The sequence below is a fragment of the Lethenteron reissneri genome, chromosome 64 (genome assembly GCF_015708825.2).
Source record: "Lethenteron reissneri isolate LAM-NWPU_2019-01 chromosome 64, ASM1570882v1, whole genome shotgun sequence".
Taxonomy (NCBI): Eukaryota; Metazoa; Chordata; class Hyperoartia; order Petromyzontiformes; family Petromyzontidae; genus Lethenteron; species Lethenteron reissneri.
In genome coordinates, this window is record NC_083842.1 from 396,624 (window position 1) to 412,834 (window position 16,211).

Here is a 16,211-nt window from a genome sequence, read left to right on the forward strand (position 1 = left end):
AACGCAACAGCAAGAAGAGAAAACAACCCGACGCACCCCCCCCCCCCCCCCCGAATAAATACGAATTCCGTAAAAACAGCCTATATACAATTTGCAGGGAACCCACCACACACACAACACATGGTGAACCCAACATATGTACATCCAATGAGCAGGGAACACACCACCCACACAACACACAATGAACACAACCTATGTACACATCTTCCGGCCTCACAACAGTCTGCACATTTTAGCGCGCGTCCTTGCAGCGGGCCCCTCACACGGGGTAACCCCGGGTGGCGGACCGTCAGGTGGCAACTGTCCGTCTCGGAGTGAGTCCTCATCCGACGCCGCGCGACCCTTGGCATCCCCAGGAGGGGTGATCGGGCGTGAGCCCGTCACTCCTGATGCACCTGGAGGTGGCACAGCCGGCAAGGCATTAGGTGAGAGCGACGGAGACGGACCCAGTGAGTCGGTCGACCCCCCACATGTTTGGCCACGCGTGTGTGAAGTGGGGATGTGTACCGCAATGAAGGGTTTTAATCTAGAGGGGTGCACGAACCACCGCCGCTTCCCCCATTTGATGCGCACGCACTGCGGTCGCAAAACCTCGACCACCTCCACAGGGCCCCGCCACAGCCGCACCAGCTTAGAGGAGGTTGCCAGTGGCACCTGGGGACAGTGCAGCCATGCCTTGTCCCCCGGCTTCCACTGCAGCATGTGCGCCCGACCCAGTCTGAGGCGCTCATTCGCTTTCTGACGGAGGTCAGAGTTTTGCATTGCAGCATCCCGTGCCTCTGTTAATTAGGCCAGATTAAATTTTACATGGTCAGCCAATTTAGTTTTTCCCTGCGGCTCGGGGATCTGCAGCTGGGCACGAACAGGCGGGTCGGGTTCGCGGCCGTACATGAGGTAAAAGGGGGAAAATCCCGTAGCTGCATGGGGTGCCATCCGGTACGCTGCCAAGACCCCTTGAATTTGCAGGTCCCAATTGGTCTGTGAGTCCGAAACCTGCTGTGACAACATTGACGTGATAGTGCGATGCAGACGCTCGACCATCCCGTCAGTTTGCAGGTGATACGGGGAGGTACGAATTTTCTTCGTGCCCAGGAGCTCACAGACTTGTTTGAGTAGTTTACCGGAAAAATTTCTGCCCTGGTCGGTTAGTAGCCGCTCCGGAGCACCTTTGTCCAGGACGTATCCCTGAACAAAGGCCTCCACGATGGCTGCTGCCGACTGGTTGGCAAGGGGCCAGGCCATAGGCCAGCGTGTAAAATACTCCACACCAGTCAACAAATATCTATTGCCCCTGGGGGTGGCGGGGAATGGGCCCAAAATATCCAGCGCGACAAGCTCGTTTATTCTGGACACTTTGATTGATTGCAAGGGTGGGTTAGACTCCCGTGCCGGCGGTTTTCGTTGCGCACACCGAGGGCATGATCCCAATAAATCCCCAACATCCCTCGTCATGCCAGGCCAAAAAAAATCAAGTTGTAGCAAGGCGAGAGTCTTTTGGGTCCCCAGGTGTAGGAGGCGCTCATGAGCGGCCCACACCACCTTGCCCCGCAACCCCGAAGGGACCACCAGCCGATGTCGATGGGATTTCCCGTCCCAATGCATCAGCAGACCTTGCACCATTTCCCATGCGTCGGAATCACCCCTCCCCCGCCCACACCGCCGACGCGACGACGCCACCCGAGGAGGGAGGTATCCTCCATCTGGAGGCGCCCCCATTCAGTGACGGGCAACCCCAACAGGGAATCTTTTCCCTGTTGTTCGATCGAATTAATAATCAATGTTTCGTCGTCGTCGGCGGCCGCCAAGACCGGAACCGATATGTCCCCTGGAGGCCTGCAACGTCCAGACCCCAGGAGGCATGCACATTCGGACGTGGTTGGCATGCGCGACAGAGCGTCCGCATTGGTGTGGCGAACGCCCTTACGGTAGGTGGTTTCAAAATCAAAGTCCTGGAGAATCTCCAACCATCGAGATAATTGTCCCGATGGTTGCTGAACTCGCAGGGCGTACTGTAGTGCCGCATGATCTGTGCGGACGGTGAAATGCCGACCATACAGATATGGGCGATACTGTTGGATGAAATAGACAATTGCCAACAGTTCCCGACGGGTGACACAATATCTTTGCTCCGCAGGAGACAACACCCGACTACCGTACGCGACCACCCGTTCCACGCTGTCAACCACCTGGGAAAGCACACCCCCAATACCCGTGTTGCTCGCATCGGTGTCGAGCAAAAAGGGCTTAGAAAAATCGGGGTAAACCAAGGGAGGAGCTTTTACGAGAGCGTCCCGAAGGGAGCGGAAAGCAGCCTCCTCCTCCTGTCCCCAGTGGAACCGAACCCCTTTTGACGTTAAAGCATGTAGGGGTTTCGCAATTGTCGCAAAATCCGCGACAAACCGTCGGTAATACGACGCGAAGCCAATGAAACTCCTAACCTCTCCCACCGAAGTGGGAGTCGGCCAGGAGCTAACGCACTGCGTTTTGGCGGGATCGGTAGCAATACCTGAGCGTCCCACGATGTGTCCCAAATAACGCACCGATTCGCGTAACAGATGACATTTTTGGGGTTTGAATTTCAAATTAGCAGCCCGCATCTTTAGGAAAACCGCCCGCAACCTCTGGAGATGTTCGTCAAATGTTTTACTAAAGACGATAACGTCATCCAAATAAATCAAGCACGAGTCCCATTGCAATCCAGCCAAAACCAATTCCATCAAACGCTGGAAAGTTGCCGGCGCTGAGTGGAGTCCCATCGGCAACCGGTTGAATTGGAAGAGGCCGTGCGGTGTACGGAAAGCAGTTTTAGGCTTTGAATCATCATCCAGAGGAAGCTGCCAGAATCCCGAAAGTAAATCCAATGTGGAGAAGAATCGCGCTCCCGCCAAGGCATCAAGCAATTCGTCCATCCGTGGGAGCGGGTATGCGTCGGCAACCGTAATTTTGTTAAGGCGCCGAAAATCAACGCAAAACCGCAACGAGCCGTCCTGTTTCTTAACTAGGACGATCGGCGCTCCCCAAGGGCTGGTGGAAGGAGAAATGATGTCGGCGGCTAACATGTCATCAACAGCCGATTTGACATGGTCCTTTTCGGCGGGACTTAACCGAAAAGGATTCTGGCGTATTGGCGCGCTGTCACCCGTATCAATATGGTGACGCAGCAGATGAGTGCAGCCCAAATCGTATTTGTCCCGACTGAAAACGTCGGAAAATTCCCGCAGTAGTGTTTTAAGTTGTTGACGCTCTGAATTTGACAGGTCCGTCGATCCCGCACAAAGCGCCTCGAGCCACCCTTCATCGCTGTCCGAATGTGGTCGCGGCGCAGGGACAGCGCTGACGTGATTCGCGACGGGTTCCTCAGAGGGCACCGGCGTTGCGTGAGCAAGCACGGTCCCCTGTGGGACCACCACCGTCTGCGAGCCCACATTGAGGACCGCGATGAAGGGGTCTCCGTCCCCTCTTACTATGGTCTGGGCCGGAAGTAAATGAGGTCCACTAACCCCGGCCCTAGACGGCCCCAGCAGAACCCCTTGGGCCCCAATGCCCTTAGCGAAGGGCCGCCGAAGTTTCAAAGGAATCAACATTTGTGCCCCCGGAGGAACGCGCACCATTCTATCTACGAACGCCGGCACCGTCGCGAACGCCGTCCGACTCGTAACGGGGGATGGCAGAAACGCCATGCGTCGGCCCGACGGGAGCTCAATACATCCCTGGTCGATTAATATCCTAATCGGCATTTTGGCCAGGAAGTCCGTCCCCAGCAGGCACGGAACCGCCAGCGAGGAGGAAACAAAAATCGGCCCAGACAATTTAATATCCCCGATACAAATTTGGGCTCGAATCTGTCCGATGATGCCAAGTAAGCCCCCGTTAGCAGCATAGAATGGCACATTAACAGGCATCAAAGGACGGCTCTGGGCAGGGAGAATATTGTAAATTAACTCCGAAATAATGGTCGCCGATGCTCCCGTATCGACCAGGATGCGCACCTCAACCCCGTCGATGTGCCCCACAACGGCAGACGACCCCGACGATGCGGCTACAACGCGATGGGCCAACACGGACCACTGGTCGGGTTCGATGTGAGTACCCAGAGTGGTGCGTGTTGGTGCGATGGTTCGTGATATCGGCCCCCCATTCGCTGCGGTGTTTGAGTGTGTGACGGGCGTGTGCATGGGCCAAACATGAGGGGTGCCGCGACTCGCCGGATTATGATGGTGGAGCTTGTGACGAGGGCCGGCGTCCCGTTGAGGTGTCGTCCCGCGCTGCTGAGGAGAGCGGCACCCCGAGGCGACATGGCCCCGGATGCCGCAGTTGTAACAGCGCGGGAGCGCTGGCAACGACGATGGATGTTGGAGATGGCTTGAACCGCCCCGGTCCGCCCGTACTCCCGCTCCCTGCTGCCGTTGATGGTCGATGGCGCAAACCTCTTCCGCCGGGAGGGTGGCTGCAGCGACGGCACGCCCGCTCGCCGCCTTGCTGGCCTTCCATCGTTGTGAGCACAGGTTTGCGTGGAGGAGTCGGGCCGCTTGGAGGGAGCACATCTCTGCATCGTTCTGTGCGACGATGACGATATCTAAGTCGTCCGCCAGCAGGAGTATCTTCTCCGTAACCATGGCGTCGACACCTTCGTTGTCCATCCGTGGAAAGGCCGCCTTTGCCAGTGCCAGGAGGCTTGTGCGGTACGCCAGGGGCGACTCCTTTGCCCCTCGCTGGCGATCGTAAAAGAGTTGCCGACAGTCCGACGGCGGACCGTATACTGCAGACAGCACCTGCATCGCCTTCTGCAGCGTGGAGCGCCTCTCCTTCGGTGCCGATGTTAGAGTGGCAAGGGTGTCGCTGTCGAGGAGTGCCGGCAGCGCGCGGAGAGCCTCGGCGTCCGTCCACTGCGCCATCTCCTGGTGAGCGAGGAAGCGTCGCTGGAAGCCGCCCCAGTCGCCTTCCTCGCTCACAAATTCTTTGAGTGGAGGTAGTCGCTGATGTAAGGCAGCGGCTGCCGCGGAAGATCGCACTCCCTCGTCCCCCTCACTTGGCTCTGCGTCGGCGCGAACAAGCGATGGCATCGCCGGTCGCACCCGTGGTGACGTTCCGTCCGTTGGTGATGACGCGGCAGGTACTGTACTCCTGCCGTTGGACGCGATGCTCAGACCGGCCACGCCCTCAACAGCAGCTGCGGCGATGGCGGGATTTTCAAAGCGGTGCTCCGTCGAAATGGCGGGAAGGCGCTGTGGTCGTCGGCTGCCGCCGCCCCGTGGCGGTCCAGCAGCCCCCAGCTGTGTGATGTGGTCGAGCATGGTGGCAGCGGCGTACAGCAGCTCGGCCAGCTTCGCGTGCGCCTGCCTCAGCCCCTCTGTCGATGGCTCCCCTTCCTCCTGCTGCTGTGGTGTGGATGCATCCGGCCCCGGCTGCTCGATGCCATCTTCAGCCGTCTCGGGCTCCCCGACTGCAGTGGTGTCCTCCGCCTCTGGTACCCTGACTCGAGTCGTCGGCGCGTGTCCATGTTCGTAGTTGTTTCACTTCCGACACCAGATGTGGTAGCATTCACGACTCTTGGACACCGGAGTTGGAGGCACACGGGTTTATTTAACACAGCACGTTCGTGGCATACAACACTGGAGGGGGTATCGGCCCCCTCACCCGACTAGCTGAGGATACACGTCCTAGCTACTCCTAGCCTGCCTCCTAGTCCTCCACTAACGGGCTAGGGGAGGCTATCTGGCCCGACACTGGTAAGTCGGGCCCGGTACCCGGAGTCCCAGACCAGCTCTTACAAGAGCACCGGCTCTGGCTCTCGGGACCACGCCGCTGGCTCGGTCCTGTTCGGCCCTGATAAGGACGGCGAACCAGGGGAGTCCAGGGCTCTATCTAAGACGTCTTCAGTCTTCCCTGGTTAGCTTAACATAACTCCCGAGCCCTTTGATACATCCCCTTTTATACCCAACCCCTCGCTGAGGGGTGGGGCCCCGGGGGATCATAACGTCCGAATCAGCCCCCCCAGGGTGCCTGGCGCGGACGTCGTAGAGGGCACCTCCCCGTGCACTCACGTAGCCCCGCCCACTGTGTTTGTTTGCCATAAGCTGCCATGCATAACGGGCTCTCTCTCTAACACCCCTACAGTTCTGCTGGCTTTGGCCACAGCCAATGTGGAGATGAGTCAGGGGCGTGGTCCCGGGAGCCTACGATGGAGTCTGGAAGATTCCATAGAGGCTAACCAGGATTGGTGGAAACGTACCACGTGACCCGGGTATTAAATAAGGGTGGAGACAAACAACACGTGGTCAGAACTGGAACGAACGGAGGAGGAGGCCACGCGAGAGCGGGGGTCCAAGTTGCCACGTGGCTGCGCGTCTCTCTCTCTCTCTATCCCTCTCACGCTGCCTGTCAGCAGCATGAAGGAGAGCTGTTGTATATGCCAGATTATGAAATTTTGATTAAAAAAAAATACTAAAAATTGTAAAAATGTGTAATTCGCGGAAATAATGCTAATGTATATAATTATACGCATAAATTATGATAATCACTGAGATAATCGTATTAATTTATGCGAATGCTTGCAAATATGTTAGCGTGTGTAGTTATGATAATTAGGCTTAGCTTCGTTATCCAGAGTTGCATCAATCAGGATAAAACGATTATCTTTGATTAAACATTTATTGATTATCCTAGTGTGTTTGTATTATGTCAGGTCTCCAAATTCATATCTCAACGCAGGATACAGTTCTTATAAATAAGAGTTTTGCATGGACTTGGAAAGAAACATTCAACCACTTTGTGTTAAGACATTTTAATTCTAAACAAACATATAACACTCTAATATGCAAAGGCGAAAGCATACGTCAATAGATTCATGAGCAAGATTATGCAATTACCGAAAATGAATGACTAAAACACTTATTATTCATGTAACTCGACGGCAGCAACTGCTTTGCACGATCAGTTGATATTGAACGCACCACCTTGAAATGGCAACCCTTTTTGAAACACAAAGATAACTTTTTGAAAGTCTAATTCATGTGCGTGTTGTGTGTGCGTTGTCCCCTTGTAATATTAATTATTTTTTTTAGAGCCGGGAGTTGTGTCGTTAGCTTGCAGGGGGTGGGGGAGAGGGGATACAACCATCGGCTAGAGAGGTTTTCTCTCGCTTGGGCGTGGCCACAGCGAGCCCGTCCTGCTTTTCCTCGCTCGGGCGTGTCTCTGCTCGTGTGCTCTCTCTCTCTCCACTGCTAGATGAGTGGCGTCGGCACGACGCTCGCCGTTGAGGCGCGCGATGATTCTGTCGTCGGATAGCGCGCAGTTCCTCCGCTGTGGATGACGAGTCGGCACGACGCTCGGTGACGCCCGAGTGGTACTGCTCGTGCGCTCTCTCTCCACTGCTAGATGAGTGGCGTCGGCACGACGCTCCTTGAAGAACTTGGTTGCTTGGCGCTTGATGGCGCCCGGGGCTTGGTGCTGCTCGTGCACTCTCTCTCTCTCTCCGCTGCTAGATTGAGCGGCATCGGCACGACGCTCGCCATCATGGTGCGCGATGATTCCGTTGTCGGATAGCGCGCAGCTCCGCCATCGCTGGACGTCTTCTCTGTTCTCAGCGGGTGTTGCTGGGTGGACGTTGGGTTGACGTTGAGTTGACTTCGCTATTGCTCGAGAATGATAACTGGAATCTCCGTCAGTTTCACTCGCACTTAACCACACCTCGCCACTTCGTTCTGCGAGAAGCGACACCGGCCATCGGTATCAATGTTTGCTCCCTCACGACGGCACCGCCACTGGAGCACGGCTGAAACCCAGCTTCGACCCAGGCTGAACTCAGACTTCTGCGACTCTAACAACCCTTCCTCGTTCCATCTCTCCTCGAGGCACGACCCGCCCCAACTCCCTTGCGAGTCTCCCTCGCAACGCCGTGTCGCAAGCCGAGAGCAAGACTGAGCGCGACTCGAACCAGACTGAGCGTTTTTTAAAACTCAAAAACGTGAACCCCTCCCTTCAGCGCATCTCTTGTGAGAGAAACAACAACAGAAAAACAGACACCCTTGGAATGTCAGGCACAGACCCCCCCCCCTCGCGACCCTTTCAAACCCCCTAAGTATTTATGGTGCCATCTGTTTGTGCCGGACCGTTGGAAGACAAAGATGGCTGGGGGAGGTCCTGGCGTTTGCAGTTTTTAGTGGCATTCCACGTTGGAATGTGATGAGTTGTGGGTTGGTTTCATTATTTAATTTAAAAAGATATATATTTGGCCTAATTATTCTTAATATTTTTTTTTGGAAAAAGGGGCATAGATACAACAATCCGCCCTTTTAAAAATTATCAGTGGTCGATTTGGCCACTGTCGATTTTTAAACAAAATAAATGCCCCTTTTTTTTGTTATGAACTCATCAGCCGCCCTCGTGTTTCGGCTGTTATCCCTTACAACGCGCGCGTACGTATCACAAACTTAGCATGGTTACATTTGAAATAAGGAAAAAAAATGTTAAACATCAAGGCAACAAGTTACATCGGTTCTTATTAATCATAACTACTGAAAAAGGGAAAAACATTTTTTTTATCATTATTTTAAAAAATTAAAAAAAAAATATTTTAAAAAATGTTAGTTCCTGGGAAACGCTAGGCAGTGGTTCCGAACGCATTTATGCATTATTTTCTTCATGTTACCTCCTTGCCATATTTTTTCCAAGTTACGAGTGTCTGGTTTACCACTTATTGCTTTGATCATTCGATCACGGTTTGCTGGTTTGTTTTTGTAATTGCTCATGTCACTCCCTCACGTCGTGGGAGTGTGTGGTGTAAAATTGTGTAGCACATAACCAGAACTCGCGCACACAACCAACTTTTGCACTCCGTTATCAGTGGCACTTGCTCCCTCTGCGACAACATGCACATTTGCCGAGTCGGTGTGTCGATTTAATTCTGTGCCCCGTGGTATCTCCCCCTCCGTGTCCGTGAGGGTGCTGGATTTCGACACAACTCTCGATACGTTCTGGAAATTCTCCTCCTCCATTTCAGCACTCCGAGTTAAATTAATTTTTGTGTCATTGGAATATTTTCCATTCAAATGCTGACGCCTGCACTCCTCAGGGTGTGTCTCTGTGCTCCATCTCCCTGCACCCCCATCGCGCGATCCTGCGACGTGCTGCGCTGTTTTCCTTGCGCGATCCGGTCCTTCTCTTTGTCTTCGCTGTCTGTTATCTACTGTATGATCACACTTCACTGCAGTCATGTTTTTACGTGCGTCAATTACGGGAGCAGTGTTTGCGTTCTCTACCACATTATTCAAATTGGTACTCGACGCATTTAGTTTTTCCTTATTATCTGTCTCGCTATTCCCTCCTGGCACAGTCGGCGGGGGAATCGGTCGGAAATGGGCAAACCGTGTTTGACCTCCCCTGTGCCGTCGCATTGGGCACTGATATGGTTCTGCTCTTGACCCCCACATTCTGCGATTTCCGTAAATGTTAGGCCCCGTGCTCCTCCAATCTGTGTGCCACCTTTTTTTTGGATTGTTACCTTGCCATCTGTGTGTGTAATTTTGACCTTGCGTGTGTCGTGGCATGGGGTGCTGATATGGTTCTGCTCTTGACCTCCACATCCTGCGATTCTCATGAATGTTTGGCTTTGTGCTTCTCCAATTTGTGTGCCAACCTCTCTCTGGGTTATTTTGCCATCTGTGCGTGGGTGTTCGCTCCTCTCTGCATTGTGGGATTGCTCGGTGATTTGTATTTCTCTCTGAGAGGCTGGGTTCATTATCCCTCTCCCTGTGTTCTGGATCCGAATTATGATTCTTAGCTTTGTATAACCATGTCATGTAGACTGTGTTCTCTATGCGGTGTAAGGAGGCTGTTTCTGGGTTCAAAACCATTCTCACAATTTCTGTAATCTCTGGGCTCAAGGATTAAAAAAACATAATTTAGAACATATTGTCCTCTTCGTGATACTGATGCACATCGCCTGCATAATACGCTTTTTAAAATTGTAGGAGATAATCATGCGGGTCCTGGTCCATGCCCTGGGTCATCGATTTTACAGCATAAAACCCCTCAGTGAGTGTCGAATATTCTCCAAACTTCCAAATCACTGCCAGGCTCAGTTGTTTGAAATCATTCCTAACCTTGTATGGTAGCGACTTTACCCAGGGTATAGATTGTCCATGTAAACTCCTTTTCAGCAGACTCGCTTTCTCATCCCGTCTCCTCAGACCTCTGATCATTGCCTCCTCTTCTACTGTTGCAATGTGGGTGTGTATATCCCTGTTCTTATTGTGTGGGTCAAAATCGGGAATTCTGACGAGAGCTTTGTCCATCAATTTAAGGGTTTTACTGTTGAATGAGTATTCAGAAAGTTGGTCGTCGTCAGAGGAATCGTCGTCAGACGAGCTGTCACTTTGATGTGTGCTGTGTCGGGCGTGTTGCCAATTCCCTGCAGTTTTTGCCTCTGCTCTTAGTGGAGTATGTTTTGGCAACTTTATTTGAAAATTTTGCCTCCCTCTAGCCTCGGGGTTGTCAGTTCCCCTTTTTTTATTTTCATCTGTATCTCTCCATCCCTTCTCTCGAATTGTGAGGGATTTTCTTTGTCAAGGATATTTTGATCGATACCCATAATTTTTTTGCGATCAGTCCCTGGACTATGTGCACGTACCCAAGAGTGTTGTGTACTTCTACTTTCATATTTATTCTGTGGATCAACGTCTGTGAGTTTCGCTGGTGTCGCGAGCACTGATTTAGATGGTATCTCTCCCGTTTCTTTTCCGAATTTTTCCTCATTCCACAATCTCTGTCTGTATGCCTGTGTGAGTAGGCATGAGTCCTGTCCTGCTTTTTCTGCAGTTTTTACATCGTGTTCGCCTTCGTCACTTTTTATCCAGTCAATTAGTTTCCCTCGGAGTGTCTTAGTGTCATAGATACAGCTCCCTTCCCATATGTCTCTCTGCCTTGTCTGTTCTGTAGCAGAACTGCCTGTACATTTTAATACGAGTTCCCAGTATTCCGCAATCCATTCAAAAATTCCTTCTAATCCTAGCATCTCATGTGTGGCAGAAGCTATTCCCTTTCAGAGTGCATATAAAAGCAATTATATCACAGAGTGTAATCGGTTCGATATGATATTATCTTAATCTTACTGTCTTTGTTCCAACCTGCTATTCTGGAGTTTCGTCTCAAAGTGCGTTTTTTTTTAGTTTTACGCCCGTTTACAATCACAAGGCAATGTTGGATCACAATACTCTGGTTAACACGTAGTGATTCGTTCCTTCATCCATGCAAAACACTGTCTGCGAGAGATCCTGGCGAGCCACCCATTATGTTGTATATGCCGGATTATGAAATTTAGATAAAAATAATAAAAAATAAAAAAAATTGGAAAATGTGTAATTCGCGGAAATTATGCTAATGTATATAATTATATGCATAATTTATGATAATCACGGAGATAATCGTATTAATTTATGCGAATGCTTGCAATTATGTTAGCGTGTGTAGTTATGATAATTAGGCTTAGCTTCGTTATCCAGAGTTGCATCAATCAGGATAAAACGTTTATTTTTGATTAAACATTTATTGATTATCCCAGTGTGTTTGCATTATGTTAGGTCTCCAAATACATATCTCAACGCAGGATACAGTTCTTATAAATAAGAGTTTTGCATGGACTTGGAAAGAAACATTCAACCACTTTGTGTTAAGACATTTTAATTCTAAACAAACATATGACACTCTAATATGCAAAGGCGAAAGCATACGTCAATAGATTCATGAGCAAGATTATGCAATTACCGAAAATGAATGACTAAAATACTTCTTATTCATGTAACTCGACGGCAGCAACTGCTTTGCACGATCAGTTGATATTGAACGCACCACCTTGAAATGGCAACCCTTTTTGAAACACAAAGATAACTTTTTGAAAGTCTTATTCGTGTGCGTGTTGTGTGTGCGTTGTCCCCTTGTAATATTAATTATTTTTTTTAGAGCCGGGAGTTGTGTCGTTAGCTTGCGGGGGGTGGGGGAGGAGGGATACAACCATCGGCCAGAGAGGTTCTCTCTCGCTTGGGCGTGGCCGCAGTGAGCCCGTCCTGCTTTTCCTCGCTCGGGGGTGTCTCTGCTCGTGCGCTCTCTCTCTCCACTGCTAGATGAGTGGCGTCGGCACGACGCTCGCCGTCGTAGCGCGTGATGATTCCGTCGTCGGATAGCGTGCAGCTCCGCCACCGCTGGACATCTTCTCTGTTCTCAGCGGGTGTTGGTCGATATGTGTGTATTAAACACACGGCGCATTCGATGGCGCTCTCCTCTTCCTCATTTTCTCTGTGCTCTCTCCTTGATCGCTGCCAGCTTCACACGGACACCCGCCCTTACTTCAGGGCTGCGTTGGCTCAGGCTCTGGACGACGCGGCTGTGCGCGCTCACCGGCTTGGAGCGCTCTGGCGATGAACGATGCTCTCGTTCGTTGCTGGGTGGACGTTGGGTTGACGTTGAGTTGACTTCGCTATTGCTCGAGAATGATAACTGGAATCTCCGTCAGTTTCGTTCGCACTTAACCACACCTTGCCACTTCGTTCTGCTAGAAGCGACACCGGCCATCGGTATCGGTGTTTGCTCCTTCACGATGGCACCGCCACCGGAGGATGGCTGAAACCCAGCCTCGACCTAGGCTGCACTCAGACTTCTGCGACTCTAACGACCCTTCCTCGTTCCATCTCTCCTCGAGGCACGACCCACCCCAACTCCCTTGCGAGTCTCCCTCGCAACGCCACGTCGCAAGCCGAGAGCAAGACTGAGCCCGACTCGAACCAGACTGCACAGAAACTTCTGCGCTTTTTTTAAAACTCAAAAACGTGAACCCCTCCCTTCTGCGCATCTCTTGCGAGAGAAACAACAACAGAAAAACACGCCACAATGCCTCTTTGAGTTTAACCGCCTACCTATGGGCTTGAATGCGGCACCGGCGACGTTGCAACGCCTGATGGAACTGGTGCTAGCGAGGCTGCAATGGGAAACGTGCCTCATATATTTGGACGATATCATCGTATTCAGCCTCACTTTCGAAGAACACCTCCAACGACTGGAGACTGTCTTTCAGAGGATGGGCTCGGCTGACCTAAAATTTAAACCAAAAAAGTGCCACCTTTTGCAATGGTCCATCCGCTACTTGGGACACATAATCAGCTCTGACGGTGTGTCCACGGACCCTCAGAAAACAGCGTGTATCCGAGAGTGGCCCATGCCCACTTCAGTGAGCGACGTATGGCGGTTTATAGGGTTTGCATCCTACTATTGCCGTTTTGTTAAGAACTTCGCGATGATCAGAGATTTAAATGGGGCCCGGAAGAGGAGCGCTCTTTTCAATCTCTTCGGGATCACCTGGCCACCACGCCGACGCTCGACTACCCAGACTTTTCCCAGCTGTTCATCCTTGACACGGATGCTAGCGATATCGGCATAGGAGCCGTTTTGTCGCAGCGGAAAGACGGGGTCGAGCGAGTGGTGGCATATGGCAGCAGGGTTCTGTCCCCTGCCGAGACGCGATATTGCGTGAAGCGACGGGAACTGCTAGCAATCGTACATTTTGTTCGCCAGTATCGGCCGTACCTGTATGGAAGGAAATTCCTCGTGCGCACTGACCACGCTGCCTTGCAATATTCTTTGAAATTGGAACAACCATCCGGTCAATTGGCTCAGTGGTTAGAATCGTTACAGGAATGTTCCTTTAATATCACGTAACGCAAGGGTACTCGCCATGGCAACGCGGACGCTCTCTCCAGGTTGCCCCCCACTCCTCCCTGCGCCTGTCTGACGGGTATGCACCGCTGTGCGGCGCTGCCTACCTCGCCCTGTCCGGTTATGGGGGCGATGTCGAACGATGAAGCTCAGGGTGTACCCATTGGTGCCGACAATACGCTGCATTTGCCGCACTAAAAATGGCAGATGTTTCGGGGCCAGGCGGGATTCCTGATGTGTACGGATGGATTGTCTGACCATTCACGCCTGGTTGTGCCAACATCCCTTCGCCACGATCTGGTCCGCGCTCTGCACGCCGACAAGCTGATGCACCTCGGCGTGCAGAAAACATTGGCTGCGATGCAACAGGATTACTTTTGGCCCGGCATGACAGCAGATGTCACTAACTTTATCCGGTCAAGCCATGATTGTGCAAAGCGGAAACCGCCTCGTCAAAATTATATCCCGCCACTACGTTCGATCGAGGTATCCCGTATTAATGAGCTGGTTGCTCTGGACATCCTGGGCCCGTTTCTTCCATTGGCTAGGGGAAATAAATACCTCTTGGTTGGGGTCGAATATTTTTTTCGCTGGCCTATGGCCTGGCCTTTGCCTGAACAAATGGCCTCATCCATCACAGACGCTTTCTTGAATGGATACGTCATGCACCCGAAGGGCTGCTCACGGATCAAGGATGTAACTTCTCCTCCAAATTGCTCAAAGACGTGTGCGCTGCGTTGGGTACAAAGAAAATCCGCACTTCCCCTTACCATCCGCAAACGGATGGCATGGTAAAACGATTTAACCGCACCCTTTCGGCCATGCTTTGTCACACGGTGAGTGAAAAACAAACTGATTGGGACTTGCGCATACCGGGCGTCCTGGTGGCATACCGCATGGTTCCACACGCGTCCACAGGATATTCGCCATTTTTCCTGATGTATGGCCGTGAGAATGTACCCCCGATTGATGTGCAACTGGGTGCAGCGGGGAAACAACCGTCCCCTTCCTTGCCTAACCACGTGCGGGACTCACTTAAACAGGTTACGGAGGCGCGAGAGGCCGCCAGATGTGCGACGGCCCGTACGCAGGCGAGGAACGAGAGGTATGCGCGTCAATCGCGAACTGACATGCCTTGGTCGGTGGGCGATATGGCATGGCTCCATTGCCCTCAGGTGCCAGTGGGTACGTCCCCTAAACTGCACAAGCCTTGGCGGGGGCCTGTGAGGCTGGTGGACATTCGGAATCCCCAGAGTATTCGCATCCAGTACGGCCAACATCGTTGGTATGTCCATTCGTCGCGGCTCAAGCCCTATGTTGACCTGCTTGCTGGCCCTTCATCTCCACTTGTTGACCTGCCGGGGTCTGGCGTGCCGAATGTGCCACTTGCCTTGCCCATTGATCCCCAGCGGGGCTGTGTTATACCCCCTGCAGATGAACAGATTTTGAAGGACGACGAGACCCCAGACGTCCCACCTCCAACGGGGCCTGTCCTAGATACAACGGAAACCGAACCTTCTTCTTCTTCTCCACGGCAACCACCTCCTGCTGAACAGTCGGCGAGGCAACCACACGCGATGGAGAGGGTCCGGCGTCGCGCACGCAGTCGAAATCTCTCCCGTTTCGCTAATATTAATTACCTTGCGGTCTGTCACCCTGTTGTTACTGCGCTACAGGGGTGCCCTAATGTATGTCTGTTGTTTCAATGTTTTAAATTCCTCGGCGCGTTGACGCCTATTCCCCCTTACCTTGTTAATGCGTCTTAGACGCCCTAAAATGTATTCAGGCGCATTGACGCCTACTCCACCTTACCTTGTTAATGCGTCTTAGACGCCCTAAGATTTATTCAAATGGGTTTCGGCCGGCCTGTCACCCTTTTCCCAGCCGAGACGGCTGACTTTTTACACCGGGGGGGGGGGGGGGGGGTGATGTAATGTGAAGATATATCCGGCTCACTGACCTATCACAACTCGTCATGATGATTGGCTCTGCCGGTCCTGGTCCATATCCAATGGGGGGAAGCCTAGGGGCATGGCCCTGACGTAATGGAAAGGTGACAACTGTAAGTAGAGGATTGGTTCTGCTGGCTTTGGCCACAGCCAATGGGGAGATGAGTCAGGGGCGTGGTCCCGGGAGCCTACGATGGAGTCTGGAAGATTACATAGAGGCTAACCAGGATTGGTGGAAACGTACCACGTGACCCGGGTATTAAATAGGGGTGGAGACGAACAACACGTGGTCAGAACTGGAACGAATGGAAGAGGAGGCCACACGAGAGCGGGGGTCCAAGTTGCCACGTGGCTGCACGTCTCTCTCTCTCTATCCCTCTCACGCTGCCTGTCAGCAGCATGAAGGAGAGCTGTAATGAAAAGTGAATAAAAGACCGGATTCCAGAAGTCGCTTCAACGACCTTTATTACACTAGCATGATAGTTTCATCAGAAAAAAACATATTTAATTCTGAGTGATTTAAGTGTAGTCCAATATTTTTTAATGAGAACAGAATTA

The 16,211-nt window shown here is 52.1% G+C and overlaps 1 pseudogene; it reads right to left on the reverse strand.

Moving 5' to 3' along the window:
* Positions 1-4,948: 4,948 nt before the first annotated feature.
* The window catches only part of LOC133358981 (zinc finger protein 664-like), a 20,239-nt pseudogene continuing 8,976 nt past the window's right edge, over positions 4,949-16,211 (reverse strand).